At 35.9% G+C, this 4870-nt stretch overlaps 1 long non-coding RNA gene across 1 annotated transcript; it reads left to right on the plus strand.

The window, feature by feature from the left end:
* The first annotated feature begins 523 nt into the window (after nucleotides 1-523).
* LOC137640478 (uncharacterized) lies at nucleotides 524-3847 on the plus strand. The gene is made up of 3 exons (XR_011044361.1): nucleotides 524-645; nucleotides 1281-1550; nucleotides 3474-3847. It is a non-coding gene; the product is annotated as an uncharacterized lncRNA (long non-coding RNA).
* The last annotated feature ends 1023 nt before the right edge of the window (nucleotides 3848-4870 follow it).

Below are 4870 nucleotides of genomic sequence, written 5' to 3' on the forward strand. Positions count from 1 at the left end.
ACGATATAGCAAAAAGCTGTTTTTGACCTTTACATGGCCTTGAACTTTGACCCAATAATTTCAAAAATATAATTAAATTGTCCTTGGATCATGGCCAATCATCCCACCAAATTTTATGAGATTCGGTCAAATAGATTTTGAGTTATGTGAATCACAAACGAACAAACACACAAACATAAATAAATAGATACACGCCTATCAAATCATGAGCCTTCACAACGAAGTTGATAAGGTAATAGAATTCTTTCTTAATTGTTCTTTCATATTCCAAATAAATATTCATACTCACTTTTGAGCTACCAAACATTCAAAGGAAAGAAACCATTTCTGAACCCTGCTGTTAGTTACATCATTAAGGTATTTTCTGCTTCTATGTGTCATTAACTGATAAGTAAAACTATAATAAAATTGGTTTACAATTGATCTTTCTAACAGGCGAATGATTGTTAGCTTAATATAACAAATATATCTAATGTTGTGGAAAATTTTCAATGCAATGTCTTTTCAAAGTTTTTCTTTCCAAGGGAGTGGAAATTTATCCAGGCAAAAGAAAATATAAGGTAGACTGGTCATATGGTTTAAATATCACAATCACGAGCACCAAAAAGACCTACTGGAGATTTTGTGCCGACATATTCAAATGTGGTGAGTCCATTTTCTTTTATAATATCTTTTGGAAAGTCCTCAAATTCTATATATTCCTAATACTGTATCATGAAATTAATATATTCACAATGTTAATTAAAAAAATATTTCACTTTTATGTACGCAGTGTGATACTCAAAATACCTAAGAATGTATACGACAGACAGATCTTGTAGTTCCTGTAGTGCATAGGGTTTCCTTGTGTGATATGACCAGGAAAACAGCTCTTAAAGTAAAGTCGAGTCAAGTGTGGTCATTTTGACTAACAACAGAGCAAATGCATCTGTCCCATCCTAATATCTCGTGTTTTTCATATTCTTTCTCAGCTCACTTTCTTAGTAACATCCATCTCCTTGGCTCTGCAATTTCATTTGGGCTATGCTGTTTAACCAGTGGGGATACCTTGACGGGGTGAAAGCGGTTGAGTGTATCTAAGGTCAGCAAAGCTGTACTAGTCAAGGCCACCAATGCTAGGTTGGCTTAATGTGAGCGATCAGACGAAAATCTACCGCCAGCACCAATCCGCACTGGCCAGCGTGATGATGAAAACTGGCCTTTATCCCGCTTTGGTCTAGAAACTGCTGCGTTTTTTGTTGATGTTTAAGCTAAGCTAATCTAACAAAACTCTATTGCAGATCTTCCAGCACCAGTTCCCCCTGCAACTGAATGTCCTGTTGGTTCAACAACAACTCAAAGCAGCATTGTCTCATCCACGACTCAAAGCAGCATTGTCTCATCCACAGCTCAAAGCAGCATTGTTTCATCCACTGTCCCAACGCCAAGCACCAGAGAGACTGCTCTGGAAATCACAACAATAGTTTCACTAAGCATCTGTTGTGTGTCGGTCGCGATCATGATAGGAATGGCTGTTTGATTTATCCGAGGGAGAAGAACTTCGCTTAATGGTAAATATTTGCTGTAAACAAAGCTAATTCTCTTTACCATCTCATAAATTTTCACTTTAGTGATGAATAGAATGTAGAAAAGGAGAAAAGATCTCGGTATGTGGTAAGAAAAGGGGTGAAAAAGCAAAAAGTAAATAATACTTGAGGAAAGTGAGAAGTTCCTCTTTGGAATCTGAGAATTTCATATTTTTTTTTTTCTCAAGATAATTTGTGATAAATACGCATGTACCACAGTATGAATAAGAAATATTAAACCACATATAGCTATATCCACCAATACATTTCTGGCACTCACACCCGTATACAAATTTACAGAAACCGTTATCGAAATCATAACACATTCTATTCGATAGGAAAAGTAGAGGTTAAGAACCAAATGCTAAATACGCCTAAAATTTTGAAGGAAAATCAGTTTACAGGTCAGGTATGAATGGGAGAGGCAAGGGACAGTGACACTACCCTAAAGACAGCCCATATATACATATGATCAGCGCCTAATCCCCTCTCCATCAAGCTGGATCAGGGAGGGTCAGGTAATGGCTGATGATGACTCAGCAGGTAGATGTATAGGCTCCTCAAAACACCAATCCTTAGTTCACACCCTCCTCATCAAGCTAGAACCAGGGAGGGCCAGGCAATGCCTAATGATGACTCAGCAGGTAGACTATAGGCTCCTCCAAACACCCATCCTTAGCTCACAATGCTGGCAAGTTTGCAGACACTACAAGAAACTATCTAGCTTAAGCGGGTTTCGAACCCAAGTACAGCATGTCGCCAAGTAGGGCCGTTTCCAATGGACTACCACAAACCCTAATTAGGTGCTGATGATCATACTAAAATAGAGGAAAAAGTATAGAATAAAATGACATATTAGTGCACACTCACATTCAAATAAAGTTTTATCATGTTATCCTTTAAAGAACACAGTATGTATTACTCAATATATTTTTTTAATGAGACGCGTTTGTTCTGACTTGCAGGAGTGTCCTTTTATCTCAGAAAAGTGTCCTACTAGCTGATAGGTTATAATTATCTTGAGTATAGTGCGTCGGGAATACCCAAATACCGGATGTTGAAGCATAAGTAAGAAGTTGCTCTGCTTCTGACTCGCAGATCGTTTTGTGTATAAAATTTAGGCCACAGAATCAAAACCTGGAGTTGGAGAAGCCATCCAGTGTCTAGTTTTTGGTAGTTCCATAGCCTCTGTACCATGATATGTGCTATCTTGGATTAGAGTTCTCTTGCTTGAGGGTACACTCAGGCAAACTATTCTATCTGTTTACTTTCCTCATTGGGCTATCTTTCCCTGTTGGACCCCTTGGGCTTATAGCACCCTGCTGTTCCAACTAGGTTTGTAACTTAGCAAATAATAATGATTGTATCATAGCCTCTGTACCATGGCTTTCCGCTGTCTTGGGTTAGAGTTCTCTTGCTTGAAGGTACACTCAGCCACACTATTCTATCTGTTTACTTTCCTCACTGGGCTATCTATCCCTGTTGGAGCCCTTGGGCTTATAGCACCCTGCTGTTCCAACTAGGTTTGTAACTTAGCAAATAATAACAATGATTGTATCATAGCCTCTGTTCCATGGCCTTCCGCTGTCTTAGGTATGAGTTCTCTTGCTTAAAGGTACAATCAGACGCACTAATCTATCTGTTTCTTTATTTCCATTCCTCACGGGGCTAGTTTCCCTTTTGGAGCCCTTGGGCTTACAGTACCCTGCTTTTCCATCTTGGGATGTAGCCAAGCTAATAATAATAATAATAATAATAATAATAATAATAATAATAATAATAATAATAATAATAATAATAATAATGTATATGTATATGTATATATGGTCAGACTCTAGGTCATTGTCACTGTCCCTTGTCCCTACCACTCACGAGCAACCTTTAAACCTTAAACCCTTTCCCTTTCAGAGCCAGCAAGGAACTTGGAGCCAGAAAACATCACACATAACCCCCAGATGTTCAATGTCAGCCATTTCTCCAGCCCACAAGAGGATCACGAGAGTATTAACAGCCTCTATGGAGTTACGATTAACAGAGAATCGCCACAATAAACTCGAGGATAATGCCCAGTATGTGAAGATGCATTTGAACACACTGAATGGGATGACCTGAGAACTTTGTAGTTTATATATCACCATATTTAATCTAATGTTGTTACTTATCTTAAGATATTTTATAGTCTTTATTAATAAGATGTTTTATATTCTTTATTCGTTAATTTTCATATAGTTTATTTATTTCCTTTCCTATTTGGGCTATTAGAACGTTTGGGCTTATTTAATCCTGCTTTTTTAACAAGGGTTGTTGCTTAGCTAGTAGTAGTAGTAGTAGTAGTAGTAGTAGTAGTAGAAGTAGTAGTAGTAGTAGTAGTAGTAGTAGTAATTAGTATTTACGTAATTAAGTTCTAAGACCAATAGAATATTATTATTATTATTATTATTATTATTATTAATATTATTATTATTATTTTTATTATTATTATTATTATTATTATTATTATTATTATCTAAGCTACAACACTAGTTGGACAATCAGGATACTACCAGCTCAAGGGCTCCAACAGGGAAAATAGACCATTGAGGAAAGGAAATCAAGAAACAGATAGAATAGTGTGCCTGAATGTACCCTCGGGCAAGAGAACTCTAACCCAAGACAGTGGAAGATTTAATGAATGGGGTTAAAGTAATTACTGATACTTTAACTAGAATTCCACGATATAATTTCTATAATACAAACAATCTCCATTGGAATACTTGTCATGAAATCTTTATTATTGATGAAATTTTCCCTGTTGGGGCCCCTGGGCTTATAGCATCCTGCTTTTTCAACTAGGGTTGTAGCTTAGTAAGTAATAATAATAATAATAATAATAATAATAATAATAATAATAATAATAATAAGATATATTTCTAAAACTATCAACAAGAACATTCTTATACTCTTATTTTTTTTTAGTTTTAATATATCTTAACTGTTCACACTTTTGATGTATCTTTAATTCCATCTTTCTGTATGAAGAAAACAAACCTATTTATATCCATGATTCCTAAAATATTTCCTTTCCCCTAAAGAGATGTTTACCTAAATAATATGTAAATAAAAGATTTTTATTAGTAACGTCAGTATATGAGTTTCCTAAGGAGTGTTAAGAAATGTAAAGACATAAAAGGTATATAATAAAAAAAAAATGGCCGAAACAACCATTAAAAAGAAGACAGACAAACTCCTTGCAGGGTTGTGGTGGTCTATTGAAAACGTCCCCTGTCTGGCGTTCTGTTAGACGGGAGATCGAGTCATGCTCAAAC

The sequence above is a fragment of the Palaemon carinicauda genome, chromosome 5 (genome assembly GCF_036898095.1).
Source record: "Palaemon carinicauda isolate YSFRI2023 chromosome 5, ASM3689809v2, whole genome shotgun sequence".
Classification (NCBI taxonomy): Eukaryota; Metazoa; Arthropoda; class Malacostraca; order Decapoda; family Palaemonidae; genus Palaemon; species Palaemon carinicauda.